The sequence below is a fragment of the Thermobia domestica genome, chromosome 7, assembly GCF_964235325.1.
Source record: "Thermobia domestica chromosome 7, izTheDome1.hap1.1, whole genome shotgun sequence".
Lineage (NCBI taxonomy): Eukaryota > Metazoa > Arthropoda > Insecta > Zygentoma > Lepismatidae > Thermobia > Thermobia domestica.
The window spans coordinates 48355250-48371021 of record NC_137460.1 but is presented as its reverse complement, the minus strand read 5'-3'; the positions used below and the strand labels follow the sequence as shown (position 1 = coordinate 48371021).

The 15772-nt window shown below is 36.6% G+C and overlaps 1 protein-coding gene and 1 long non-coding RNA gene across 13 annotated transcripts in view; one reads left to right on the top strand and one right to left on the bottom strand.

Annotated features, from left to right (window-relative positions):
• Positions 1 to 15772, top strand: part of LOC145690064 (uncharacterized) — a 1134032-nt gene that overhangs the window by 526534 nt on the left and 591726 nt on the right. The window lies entirely within an intron of this gene.
• Positions 1 to 15772, bottom strand: part of LOC145690066 (uncharacterized) — a 905981-nt gene that overhangs the window by 684362 nt on the left and 205847 nt on the right. The window contains exon 1 of one of the 11 annotated variants that reach the window (XR_014132157.1): positions 1765 to 1913. The exons of 9 other annotated variants lie outside the window; for them this stretch is intronic. This is a non-coding gene — a long non-coding RNA (uncharacterized LOC145690066). Of the gene's footprint in view, positions 1 to 1764; positions 1914 to 6179; positions 6488 to 15772 lie in introns of those variants that run through there. One more of the 11 variants, XR_014132159.1, reaches the window with a different exon arrangement.

The following is a 15772-nucleotide window of genomic DNA, read 5'->3' as shown; positions in this document are numbered from 1 at the left end:
TCTCTCTCTCTCTCTCTTGGTTCTTTCTTTTTTTAGGAATAGACTCTGCGCGTTCGTGACAGATCGATTCGTTCGTTCCAAAAGAACGAATCTCTGTTTAGAATTAACGAATAGGAATCTCTCCAAGGAATTAAATTGATTTTTACAGGAATTAAATTTGGTTAGATTTAGCGTGGATGACGGATTTAGCTTATTTGGTTGACGAAACAGAAGTGAAATGAAATGCAAACATGACGCTGTTCAGACTAGAAAACTATACGGACTTTGTAAAACATAAAGAACAAAAGAAGTACCTGCACATGTCTAGATGTATTGTATGAACCTGTAATTCTCTTGTGTGGATTAAATTTTTATTTGACAGAAAATTAAAGGACAGTTTTAGGAAATTTCTTTATTACCAGGGAAATTATGAGTAAATCATTACTCCTATATTTAAAGGATCTGTCTTAGGAGTTATCTAGTATACTCTGATGAAACCTGTTACAATGATCGGTCACTGAATTCTAAGTCGGTACCTCCTAATTTCAAAGCTAGAACGCTAAACATTAATTTGCACTCGAAACTAATTAACAACAAGTGAAACGTAAGATTAGTAGCTTACGTTTTTGTTCAGGATTTCTGGCTAATGTTATTACGCACATAGTAAAAAAAAAATGTTTTAATTCAATGTAATTACTTTATGTTACCCGAGTTGTATCAAATTTCGATGCAAATTTCTGGTGCTACTTAATTCCATTGGGATTTTGGAGTAAATTGTTAAAATGGAAGTGGTTCAATCAAATATGTGACATGGTGTTTATGAGTTGAAATATGCCGAGAATAAGTGCAAGAATAATGAAAAGAGAAAGCAGAACTTCTGTTAATATAAATCTTGTCAGAAAATGCATATACTTACAAAATTGTTTACGTGAGAGATTACAGAAAATGTGATACATTGTTTGTTATTTGGTATAAATAAAAAATATACCGCGTAAAACTTTGTTCAAAGTTAAAAAAAAAACGAATGCAAATGTTTAGTATCAGTTAATTATGTCAGTTAATTAGATATTTATGAAATCCGTGCAAGGCAATATACATGCTGAAAATTACAGTATAGCTGTATCTATCTGTTATACAGAATTATGACTCCGTTGTTAAGCCACAGTTCTTGGTAAACGAAGATCTCACTGACGAATAAAAATACCTTTAATGGCTTCCGTTCACCATGTGAGCTGGGTAATCTTTATTAACAACATTGTAAATTAAAAGAATTCCGTAATCCTTTGTTCATTCACCGTGTTCTTTAATACCTCTGAGGTATTATTTTCACGCCACTTAACACCGTCTGTGTATCAAATCTGTAACACCAGCCCTGTGTTAACCGTAACACCGGAACATTTGTGTTCAATTAACATACTAAAGAAGTAGTCATGTTAGGACCATTAATCTTGTTTAAATTGAAATGTATTCACGCCATATTATTTTTGCTGCACATGTACACCTCAGACTATCCAGGAGGACGAACACTTTTTATAGTGATACACAGTTTTTAGGTATTTCATAGAATTATTGTAGAGATGGTGTTCTCTATATATCAGTTATATTCTAACAGAACTATTCGAAATAATCGTTATAGTTTTCGTTTTTTTTAAAAAAAAACATCTTTTAAAGAAAAATATTGAAACAACAATTCAAGAACACAGTTTAAAAACCCATTAGTAGCCACTTTCTTTGTACACTAATGTCACTTGCATGTCAATTATATTAACTATTAGAAGTCCGTACCTTGTTGTATAAAGAGCCATTGAACATCTGTTTCACTGTATAAGTTACTTTATAAAAGATAATGTTCCTGGGCTTTCTTTTTTTCTTGTAAAGAGACAAAACCTATACTTCTTGAACGAGACACTGCATGCCACAAAGTGCTTATCTCTTTGCCAGGTTGACGCCAAGAGCTTTCTGTTAAAACAATTTTAGACTTTCAAAACACGGAAGGCTGGAGGAAAAAAAAAAAAAAAAAACGACTAAAAGCAGGAGATGAACAGCCGTGAGTGGTTGTGGTGGTTTTTGGGAGAATGGGCGACGCCAGTAAGTTGCCGCAAGGGGGGAAGAGGGAAGGGAGGATGATCAAGGAAAAGGAAGCAAGATACCAGCACGCTACGAAACAACAATGTAAGGTAAATTTACATTCTTCACCGCACATACTCGCTACCTAAATGCACTTTTGCACTATGATACGGAGGACTGTCACGGTGTGTTGTTTCTTTTCTTTTTTTTCTGCAACACAATAAGTGCGCTACGAATCAAGACCAGTCTTGTTGTAAACTACACAAGCCATTTTAAAAATGAAAGTTGAGTTTTACGAAAGAAGTAGAACTTCTATAACAGTCTACCTTTCTCGCCTTCGAGCAATCTCACACTGACCTTCCAGTTTTAATAAATTAGTTTCGGTGGAGTGTTTTATGCACTTAGACCTATAAACCCATTCTGTTGAAGCTTAAAATAACATACAAGATATAAGGTAATTTCATAAGGAATACCAACGAAAGAAGGAAATATGACACGATGGATATAAGAAAAGATATACAGGACAATGGAAGGAGATAATGGAGGATGCTGAAAAAGATTGAAATATAAAAAAAACAAAAGGAAATACACGAAATAATACAAAAGGACAGGAGAATAGAAAGCAGTATGAAAGATATAATGGTTATAAGCAGAGGTAAAAGTGAGGGGTAACGCGAGGAAACCGTTTCCCTGCTTCCAAAAACTATCTATGGCGTCCCAACACTTCTTAAAAAATACAATGGGGAAATATGAACACGGGGGGACGTTGTGGATACCTTTTCAGATCCACTTATACCTGATTATAAGGTGTAATACAAATGATACAACAGATGTAAAAGAACAAGTAAAAATAAGAAAAATACAAGTAATAATACGAATGATTTCATGAGCGATACGAAGGATAAAGAGGTAATTCGATAAATACGGATGAAATTATGAAGGGTACGAAGGGTATATTAGGTAGAAAATGATGTTAATGTAATATCCCCTTTATCAAAGAATACCACGTGGTTTGGCACAAACATTAGCAAGCAGCCGACGGATGCCAGCTCCGAAAGAACACGAATACGACACGAAGTTATACGAAGAGGACCTTTTCAATCCCTCTACAGGTTTCGCGTCCAAAAACAGGCTTTAAAAATGGACACATCGCACCTCGAGGTAGAAGTTCTCAGTCACCAACTGGTCACATCTTACCTATCTCTCCAAGCTGCTCTGGTAGGAAGATACTCCTCTAACTTTATCTCTCAGCTGCATCGGGCAAGAGGTATCCTCATATATCTCTGAGTTACATCGGGCAAGAGGTATCCTCATATATCTCTGAGTTGCATCGGGCAGGAGATATAGGGTTAATCAAAAAGCGTGCCTTTTTTGTTACGTCAAATTATCAACTTTATATATATTTTGAAAACACACTAACAAAATCCATAAACATGTTCAGCACACATTCCAATTTCAGGTATGATGAATGACGCGGGGTATATGATCTCCTCTACTGTGCTGGCATCAGGCGCGGATCTAGGACGGACTTCTGGGGCAGCGGTGGGTTGTAATACTGCTACTTAGAGCCACTTTTAAGAGCTCCAAAGTCTGGGATGGGTTTTATTTAGATATAAAATAAGAAAGTTTCCTCTTCTGAGGGGGCGATCGCCATGATCTTCCCCTGGATCCGCCCCTGGCTGGCATGCAACAACTTTATTCGTGAAATTCACTATGACTGACTGACAAGTATCCACTTGGATTTCGCTAACGATTCGCCGAATTTCCTCCTTTTATTCACGGATGGAACGTGGTTTATTGGCTTACACCAGTGATTTAAGAGTACTCCAAAGTAAAAAGTCACAAGGAGTTAAGTCGCATGACCTCGAAGGCCATTGCTGGTCAGCATACTCGAAATGAGGTGATCTGTTCTGATAAAAAAAAAGTTTTCACAATTAGCACACGTTGCGCTATAGTAAACTGCTCCATGGCTAGACACAGACTGAAGAAATGCAGGGAATTCAGACTAAGGCGACAATCGAAATGTTTGTGGGTATAGCAACAATACAAAACAATGTCGGCAACCAAGAAATAAAAAGTTTGCCAGACGATCCAAAAACCGGGGCGCTTTTTGAATAATCCTTTACTACCCCATCTTTGCGCTTCATCGGGCAAGAGATTCCCATAGGCCCAGCTGCGTTGGGTAGGGTCGTCTCTAACCAACAACCCTCAGTCTCTGCTTTTAGATGCACAGGAGGTTCAACTTATGTAGGAAAACAATCATTAGAAATATTAGTCATTTGTAATCTAGTGTATAATCTGTATAGAAACTTTCTTAATAAAAAAGGAGGGAAACCAGTGTACCGTTCTCCTAATAAATATTACACTAATGATATGATAGGTACTAGTAATCATGCATGGATACAAGGGAAAGATATGATGGATAAAAAGACAGAATATGAAAATCGGAAATGGCAAGAAATAAACAGAAATACAAAGGATAACAGGAAATAACTAATGGTACAAAGAATACAAAGCAGACGGAAGGATAAATTATGATAAGGCATGATACAAACGATACAATAGATGTGAAAAAGGAAGTAAGTATAAGAATGATAGGTACGGATACGAATGAGGTAATAAATAATAAAAAATATACAATGGGTGATCTTACTAATGTGAATAAAATCTTGAAGAATAGGAAAAATATACTAGGAATTGTACATAACAAGTTCATGAATGGTACTAGAAATCATACAAGGAATCAAAGTAGAATTGAGGAAGATGAGGAAGTATGTGAAACACAAAACATACAAAAACTAAACACCATAAACACAAAATGATTCAAAGCATACAAAGCTACACGGAAGGATACAAACGTTGTAAGAAATTACAAGAAATGATTCAACAGATGCGAAGGAAGAAATAAGAGTAAGAAGAATGCAAGCAAAGATACGAATAGTGTTATTAATAATTTAAAGGATAGAAGTAGTTGAAACTATGAATATGGTGAACTCATGAATAATACGAAGGATGTAAAAGGAAGTATACTAATGATGTCACTAAGAGTGTTATAAATCATATAAGGATACGAGGAATAGGTATGAAAGACAATAGATGAAGATAAGGAAGAATGTAAACCACAAAATGTATGCAAGGAATAATATAAAAAACAAAAAAAAAATATGAAGGAGACATATATTATTAGGTATGAGAAAATTAGTACAACAGGAACAAAGAAGCAAGTAAAAAGAAGAATGATACAAGCAAGAATATGAATGGTGTCATGCATGATAAAGGATACAAGAAATAATCTTAAGGATATTAATGAAATAATGAAGAGTACTAAGGATATACTAGGAATTATTACAACCTCTACAGACCTGAATTTTTTTACTGCACCAAAAAATTATTTCTGAATATTTTCTATAAATATACCACATTGACTTGACACCTAGTCTTCCGTATCAGGCGCTGCTATCGGCTGAAGGAATTCCACTCTCTTTCGCTAAGGCTCCCTCGCCTAGCAGCTGCTGAACCCTTATTGGCTCAACGCGTGGGTGTGCCGGGGTGTGAGCTTTAGTTCGCATTTTTGCCACGGCTCAAGACAATTTGGCAGCATAATAGTTAAATATATGTATTTCGGTGTATTAAAAGAAGTTTCTTATTAAAAAGTGCCAAGGGGGCACAGGGAGGGCATGAGTTCATTTGAGTACTTTCGGGGCGTACTACATGTATTTATTCTAATATAAAAATAAATAAAGGATGTTTTTGCTAGGAATAAGGCAAATATTAGCAGCTAGTTATCAATAAAAATTTATTTGGTTTCGTTTTCAAGCAGAATTCTTTCATTTAACATCATTCAAGATCCATTCAGTGTAAGTATAATTACTTCTGAGAATTTAATGAATTCACTCCATACCATAAACGACTTTTTGCAACTGTTAAATGAAAAATCGAATTTAATGTCAAAAATATTGTTGTAGTGTTTACAACAAAGTTAGAACAAAGTAGGCTATATTGTTGTGGTGTATCCTAACAAAATAAGAAACAAAGAAAAATGTATTAATTGTATATTTACCTTCAGTACCCTATAAGATAAGCTGCTATAATAATCATGTACCATCAATGTTTCATTAGAACAATCATACATTTTACATCACGAAAATGACTTTAACGAGAACACTCTTATTGTCCTTAACTATCACATTAATCTAATTCATACATGCTGTTCCCATATCATATCTCTTTTTGGTGCTTCATTTGGAAAACAAGAAATGGAATCTAATTCCATCTTAATCTGCTGAGCATCATACTCTGATACAGTACTGATGCTGGTTTCATTCAATGTGAAGTCACTATTGCTGGCCTCATTGTCGTCTGATATTGAAATGTCACTAGGACATTACCTAAATTTGTAGAATGTGATCAGGATTATGCAGTACTTTTCTTCTATAAGATGCTGAAATAAATTAAGAACAATTCCTTAGAATTTAAGTCGCTACTGCTGAACATTACTCCATAAAAGAAAGTTACTTGAATTTAGTCGCAAGCAAAGAAAAGTTGGTACAATTAAAACAAGAAAGAGGGAAATTTAATATAGAAATATTTATAAATTATAGTAGCGATCACCTCTCATGATATTCCAGCAATTAAAACTATCATTAACACTACTTAATCGGAAAACAAGTTAAAAGCATAAACAGAGAAAGGATAAAATCAACGTTATGGTCGGCAACCTCAATTACGGCTTACGCCCACGTCCATTTAGACAGCCCCAACACCTTTTCAGATTTAATCGGAAATGGTCTCAATCGTTTGTACATCGTTTGTACAGAAATGTGCAGGCGAAATTTTCGTTTGTAGATAATTAGGGGCGCCGCCAGAACGAAAACAAAGTGGGGTGCTGTCTAAATGGTAGCCCCCCACCTTTTCAGATTCAATCGGAAATGGTCTCAATCGTTTGTACATCGTTTGTACAGAAATGTGCAGGCGAAATTTTTGTTTGTACACAATTAGGGGCGCCGCCAGAACGAAAACAAAGTGGGGAGCTACCATTTAGACAGCCCCCAGCTTTTCAGATTCAATCGGAAATTGTCTCAATCGTTTGTACACTGTTTGTACAGAAATATGCAGGCAAAATTTTCGTTTCTACACAATTAGGGGCGCCGCTAGAACGAAAACAAAGTGGGGAGCTACCATTTAGACAGCCCCCAGCTTTTCAGATTCAATTGGAAATGGTCTCAGTCGTTTGTACATCATTTGTATAAAAATGTACAGGCAAAATTTTCGTTTGTACACAATTAGGGGCGCCGCCAGAACGAAACCAAAGTGGGGGGCTACCTTTTAGACAGCCCCCAGCTTTTCAGATTGAATCGGAAATGGTCTCAATCGTTTGTACATCGTTTGTACAGAAATGTGCAGGCGAAATTTTTGTTTGTAAACAATTAGGGGCGCCGCCAGAATGAAAACAAAGTGGGGTGCTGTCTAAATGGTAGCCCCCACCTTTTCAGATTCAATCGGAAATGGTCTCAATCGTTTGTACATCGTTTGTACAGAAATGTGCAGGCAAAAGTTTCGTTTTTCACAATTGAGGGCGCCGCCAGAACGAAAAAAAAGTGGGGCTACTATTTAGAGAGTGCCCCCACCTTTTCAGATTCAATCCGAAATGGTCTCAATCGTTTGTACAGAAATGTGAAGGCGAAATGTTCGTTTGCACACAAATGGGGCGCCGCCAAAACGATAATAAAGTATATGCTGCCTAATTGGTAGCCCCTCCCCACGTCCGATTCAAAAGAAAATTATCTCAATTTTTTGTACATCATTTGTACAGTAATGCGCAGGCGAAAGTTTTGTTTCTACGCTATCAGGGGCGTCGACAGAACGAACACACATTGGAGCTGTCTAAGTGGTAGCCCCACCATGTTCGATTGAACCACAAATTGTCGCGATCGTTTATACATCGTTTGTGCAAAAATGTGCAGGTAAAATTTTCGTTTGTACTAAATAATATACGGATGTGAGTATTTTTAATGTTTGACCTAGAATGGAAGGAAAGGAATGGGGAAGGCAATTATTATAATTATGTATATATCTCAGGATTTGCTCAAAGTTAGAGATATGAAAGTTGTTATTTCGACTTCTCATTTAAAATGTTAAACCAGTACATCGTGTTTTAACGTTTTTTGATATTTAGCCTAGAAAGTAAGAAAGGGGATTGGGCTACAGGTGTGTATTACTGTTTTTGCAGTTTAGCGATCAACGTTAACCGGTTGAATAACGATTGCTGAGATTGAAAATGGTACCTATTATTAGAACGCTAGATTGCAAAACACCAGTTCTCGCTATCTCCTATTCCGATAATCGTCAATATACTGTAAATGTATTAAGTGGAGTGGGTGAAACACGTACGGACTTTAAAAATACCGTAGTTGGAAAGAGGGACAGTCTGTGAACCGAACTCAGAAGCTCTCGATTTGCAAAGCGTGAAACACAAACTGTGTTGGTCCTTATTATTCCCATTTAAACATTAATTTGATTATTTCTATATGCCACTCTATGTCGATAACGGCTGAACTTGAACTTAAAACGGCATTGAATCTGTCACTATTCATCTCAGTCATCCTGGAAACTGTTCCTTCGACACTAATATCATCTGTTTTCGATTATTCCTCCCTCTGAACCCCCATGATGGTGGGGGCTAAAATGGTATTTAAATGACATCAGAAGTATCACTATTCTTTTCAGACCCTCTGAACTATGGATCCGACACATTACTTTTACATGTAACCCACATCACTCCTCGGAGGTCAGAGAGGATTCGCAGAATATAGCGATCTTTATTAATTAGACGATAGGTTACCTAATCACCAAATTTGATTTAGATCTGAAATTACCAAGAAATAGAGTATCGTATACACACATATCAGCACCCATAGAAGGGTCAGAGGAAGTACCAAATATAGCTATATTCTATTGACTTGCTCACGAAATTTAGTTCAGATCCGATCAGTATTTACGGAGAAATAAAACATCACATTCACACAGAGAGAAAGAGAGAGATAGACAAACCTACAAAACATCTGGTAGGAATCTATAAGCTCCCATATTCATACGGCGGGAGCTAAAAATTATTCTTAATATTTACGTCATTGCTTATCCATATCAATTTCTATCTATTTATTAAATTGTGTTCATATTGTACATCTATGAATGTAGTACATTCATTTAATCGAACATGGAGCAAAAATTTACTAAGACATTCTTTTAAGTTACAATAAATTTGAAGCAACAATTATTCAATTGAATATTATTTCCATATATTTTCCCACAGTTCCGTATATTTTCCTTCACATTATACCTTGTTATCATTTTTACTAAATTTCAAATTCAAGAATAAAAGTTACAGGGGATGGACAAAAATATGGATTCCCTTCATGCACATTACCTTCACTAAGAGCAAGTAGGACCGTGTGCAGAACGCCCTATAGTCTATGGGGAATGGAGAAATATAGGTCGCGTATGGTGTCAAAGAGACGTTATACCATTCTTCCGCCAAAGTAGCGGAACGTTGTTATAGAGAGGACGGTGGTGGGTAGCGGGTATCCAAAACTGACCACAAGGACCCGATGATATTAAGGTGTGGAAATTCTGGGGGCCATGGAAGTTGCGACACTTCATATTTGTGCTCATCGAACCAGATCTGGACGATGTGAGCTGTATGAGCAGGGACTCTGTCATCTTGGAACATGGCATTACCATCTGGAAATAAGATTTGCATCGTGGAATGCAGCTGGTTACTCAAAATGGTTACTTGGTCCTTGGCATTGACATGTTCATGCAAGGTGATAATGAGTCTGGCAGAATACCAGCATATGGCTGCCCAAATCATCACTGGACCTCCAAAACTGCCGAAATCATCACTATTGGTAACAGAAGTATGTATTGTACGCTTGTGCCGGCGTTTTCCACACGTAAACTCGACCAGCACTTGGAAACAATGTAAAGGAAGACTCATCCGACCAGATGCCAGTCTTCCACCTCTCCATTGTCCAGTTTTTATGGGCGTTGCACCACTGTCCCCGTATAGCAGCATAGTCAATAGTAACGAGTGGTTTGGAAATGAAAAATCTGCCATAAATTTCTTACTTGTGGAGTTCTCTTCTGACTGTTTTAACACTAACAGGCTTTGTAAGCACAGTATTCAGCTCAGCATTGACTTTTCGCGCCATGGTGATCTGCTTCGTCACAATCCTACCCAATGTGCGTGTCTCTGTCACGCAACGCACACTTGCGCCCACGCTGGTGCTTCGCAGAAACGGTTTTTCCGAAACATTCGTAGGCAAACATGATCTTCGAGACGGTACCTCTTGACACATTAAAAATTTCCGCTATTTTCGTTACGGAAACTCCCACAATACGTACACAAATAATTTCCCCTCTTTGAAACTCTATCAGTTCAGACATGATTCACGATAACCTGAACGGACTGGTCGTTGAGCTGTAATTGGCCCTTCTGTTCGATTGGCCAGGCTGTTTACCTCAAGGGATGTGCCGGTGACCACAGCGACACCATCATGTTCAGACTCAAATCGTGTTTGAAATGGCTCAATCTTTTATACCAGGTGTTTCCACTCTTTTTGTACATCCCCTGTATTTGCATCCCATGTCTTGTTAGTAAATACTCCATAGTATATGACACATTTTTTAATGTTCCACTAACCAGTACTTTCAAAGTTAATTGCTTCTACTATAATATTACTATTATTATTATTATTATTATTATTATTATTATTATTATTATTATTATTATTATTATTATTATTATTATTATTATTATTATTATTATTATTATAATCTTAGGACTAGCAGATGGTCCAACGTGCAACTGTACGCAATATTTTGTCTTCATCCTGAGTCTTTAATATAGAATTAATCCAAAATCCAAAATCGCGAATTTCGTGAGCATTTTAGTGAACCTCCTTTCTTACATTTTAGGTTAAGTATCAGAAAACGTTAAATCATGATACACTGATTTAACATTTCAAATGAGAAGTCGAAATAACAACTTTCATATCTCTAACTTTGAGCAAATCCTGAGATATATACATAATTATAATAATTGCCTTCCCCATTCCTTTCCTTCCATTCTAGGTCAAACATTAAAAATACTCACATCCGTATATTATTTAGTACAAACGAAAATTTTACCTGCACATTTTTGCACAAACGATGTATAAACGATCGCGACAATTTGTGGTTCAATCGAACATGGTGGGGCTACCACTTAGACAGCTCCAATGTGTGTTCGTTCTGTCGACGCCCCTGATAGCGTAGAAACAAAACTTTCGCCTGCGCATTACTGTACAAATGATGTACAAAAAATTGAGATAATTTTCTTTTGAATCGGACGTGGGGAGGGGCTACCAATTAGGCAGCATATACTTTATTATCGTTTTGGCGGCGCCCCATTTGTGTGGAAACGAACATTTCGCCTTCACATTTCTGTACAAACGATTGAGACCATTTCGGATTGAATCTGAAAAGGTGGGGGGACTCTCTAAATAGTAGCCCCCACTTTTTTTCGTTCTGGCGGCGCCCTCAATTGTGAAAAACGAAACTTTTGCCTGCACATTTCTGTACAAACGATGTACAAACGATTGAGACCATTTCCGATTGAATCTGAAAAGGTGGGGGCTACCATTTAGACAGCACCCCACTTTGTTTTCGTTCTGGCGGCGCCCCTAATTGTTCACAGACGAAAATTTCGCCTGCACATTTCTGTACAAACGATGTACAAACGATTGAGACCATTTCCGATTGAATCTGAAAAGGTGGGGGCTACCATTTAGACAGCACCCCACTTTGTTTTCGTTCTGGCGGCGCCCCTAATTGTTCACAGACGAAAATTTCGCCTGCACATTTCTGTACAAACGATGTACAAACGATTGAGACCATTTCCGATTCAATCTGAAAAGGTGGGGGGCTGTCTAAATGGTAGCCCCCACTTTGGTTTCGTTCTGGCGGCGCCCCTAATTGCGTAGAAACGAAAATTTTGCCTGCATATTTCTGTACAAACGATGTTCAAACGATTGAGACCATTTCCAATTGAATCTGAAAAGGTGGGGGCTACCATTTAGACAGCATCCCACTTTGTTTTCGTTCTGGCGGCGCCCCTAATTGTGTATAAACGAAAGTTTCGCCTGTACATTTTTATACAAATGATGTACAAACGACTGAGACCATTTCCGATTGAATCTGAAAAGCTGGGGGCTGTCTAAATGGTAGCTCCCCACTTTGTTTTCCTTCTGGCGGCGCCCCTAATTGTGTACAAACGAAAATTTTGCCTGCATATTTCTGTACAAACGATGTTCAAACGATTGAGACCATTTCCGATTGAATCTGAAAAGGTGGGGAGGCTACCATTTAGAGAGCCTCCCCACTTTGTTTTCGTTCTGGCGGCGCCCCTAATTATCTACAAACGAAAATTTCGCCTGCACATTTCTGTACAAACGATGTACAAACGATTGAGACCATTTCCGATTGAATCTGAAAAGGTGGGGGCTACCATTTAGACAGCCTCCCACTTTGTTTTCGTTCTGGCGGCGCCCCTAATTGTGTACAAACGAAAATTTCGCCTGCACATTTCTGTACAAACGATGTACAAACGATTGAGACCATTTCCGATTGAATCTGAAAAGGTGGGGGGGCTACCATTTAGACAGCCCCCCACTTTGTTTTCGTTCTGGCGGCGCCCCTAATTGTGTACAAACGAAAATTTCGCCTGCACATTTCTGTACAAACGATGTACAAACGATTGAGACCATTTCCGATTAAATCTGAAAAGGTGGGGGGGCTGTCTAAATGGACGTCTTACGCCCGTAGCATGAAGAGATGTAAAACTTTATAAAGAGAATATTACAATACAAGCCTATTTTATTACATTATTTATATCTCAACTGCTTTTAACACATCATCTTAATCTAGCATCTATAACGAAATACTTTAGTTTGCATAATATTTACCTGTACCGTGGGCAAAAAGTGTTCATAAATATGTAATATACTTAGTAGAATGTTCATTTTAAATTAACAGAAAAGAAGAATGTTTTTAATATCTGTAAGAGAGATTATTATGGGATAGTTGTGACTACGTACATGTTATGTGTTGACCTAGTCAAGTGAATTTATGTATTTTACGGTCTTAAAAAGAATATTAAGACATATCAAGCAATAAAGGTGAGACTAATAATCTTTAAATATCTGAGTTGATTTTTGCATTGAGAAAAGTAATTATCGCTTCGTAATTTATATGTTACAAAACGAACCAGGTTGACGACGCTTTTCTATAGAGTTTATATAAAAATTTGGTTTACCAAACCCGGGACTTTTGAAAATTCAGTTCCCGAAGAAGGAAAGTAGGGCTGAATTTACTTGGATATTACCATTTATGAATACGAACTTAACCGTATTACGAAGCGGTAAGGTCATCAAAAGAAAAATGGATAGTGAAATAGTGCAACAGGAATCTAATACCAGTAATCCAGATGAAATTAGTGCAACGCCAAGCTTGTCATCTGAAGATCGACTTTTGTTAGCTGTGCAGCGACAAATTATGCAAATGACGACTGAGATAAAACAAACCATGGAACAGAAGCTCAATGAATCTAACGCAAACATGGAACAAAAGTTCTATGAAGCTAACCAAACCATGGAACAGAAGCTCAATGAATCTAACGCAAACATGGAACAAAAGTTCTATGAAGCTAATCAGACCATGGAACAGAAGTTCTATGAAGCTAACCAGACCATGGAACAGAAGATAGAATTGAAATTCAACGAAGCTAGCAAGCAGTATGAGGAATTAAGTAAACGAATAGAACGGATAGAACTGAAATCAGACGATACGAAACAAACAATCGTTCAGGTGATGAACGACATATTCTCGCAGTTTGAAGAGAAGTTAAAAAGGTTAGCCGATGAATGTCAAGAAAAGCACGATCATCAAAATCATGAAATCTGTGCTGTAAAAAAGGATTTAACGTCAATAGAATCTTCCGTTAAGCATCAAAAGATCCAGTTGGCTACTATGCAGGAAGAAATTAAAATGTTACAGGCTAGAGATAACATCTATTGCAATAATCTGGGCAGTGATCGCTTCGAGTTTCCCCGAGCACCGGATATAAATACGCCTTCGCCGGAATCTGAGGAAGATATTATATTAGAGGAAAATTGCCCGAAGATCACTGATGAACGAAATATAAATGGTATCATGACACAGCACGCTACGGACCGGAACAATCACACCACAAGAACAAGGAGTGAGAAAAGAAAGGTTAAGTTAAGTGTCAAGATGAGCGAAATCAAAGCCATGAGTAAATTTAGTGGTAAGTGCAATGAAAATGCTAGTTCTTTCTTAGAGAAGTTCCAAGACGAATGTAATATAATGTCTATCGACCGATCACAATACATGAAAGTAATACCCCATGTATTACTCCCACCTTGTTCCTTATGGTTTAAGGCAATACGTGATCATATTAGTACATATGAGGAATTTAAAGCGGCATTGATCGCGAATTACGAAAATGACTTTTTGCTGGCAAACAGAGATGCCACTCTTAGAAATCAACATTTCAATCCTCGATTGCACAAATCTATTGTAGAGTTTGTTGTAAATGTCTATAATGAATTAAAGGTTGTTAATCCCTTGCAATCGGAATCAAGAATAATTGCATCGATTCGCAATTTGCTTCCATTTAAATTACAGCAGATCTTATTTTCCACACAGTGTATGAGTTTCAGTCATTTATTAATGCTTGTACAATGCTACGAAACTCAATACCATGCTATGAATCTAACACAATCAGGAATGGGTAAAAATAAGAATAATTCAGATCATTTGGTCCCTGTTCGGAATTTGAATATCCGAAGTGTGAATAATAATGAACCGAACCTAAGACGAATATACTCTAGCAATCAAAATGAACAAAATAGACAAGGTTATGTAGGGAATCCGCCTAACCTAAGCAACCGAAGTAGACACAAAATTAATAGAAATACATATCGAAATCCTAGAGATGCTACCAATCCTATGCATAGATATAATCATTGTTCACGAGATGGTACTTCGTATCCAAATTCAAATCACGATGAAGGACATGTACAACCTAATGTAGAACCTAACCACGATTGTGCGGTACAATGCACTTTATTAGATTCATATGCCAGTGCGAATGTAACATGATTACCGTTAACGAAATTAGGTTACACCCATGTTGATTATAGATTCTTGTGAATTTTCGTTTTAAAGTTTGTGTTAATATTAATAATGAAAACGATGGTTATAAATATTTGAAATGCATCTAGTTAAAGAGTTAGTATCACCTAACATTCTTGATCAAATAAATAAGAATGAAAAATAACAATAATAATGAAAAATGTGTTCATTTAATAACAAAAGGGTGTCTTTTGTTTCTTGTAAAATAAATTTATTTACTTCCATTTGATTATTTAAACGTAGGTTATGTTTAATTTTTATTCTTTCTTATTAATATGAAGAATCATAATTCAATTTATAATTAGTTAAAGACAAAAATTATTTTATATTAGATTGATTTGTGTTTAATTATCAAAGATTATGTTAAGAATAAGATCCATTCTATAAAATCAATTATTCAATGACTACCTTGAGTAAAATTCTTTTTTTTATTTTGGACATCTTAGTGCTACCATGTATACATTACAATTGC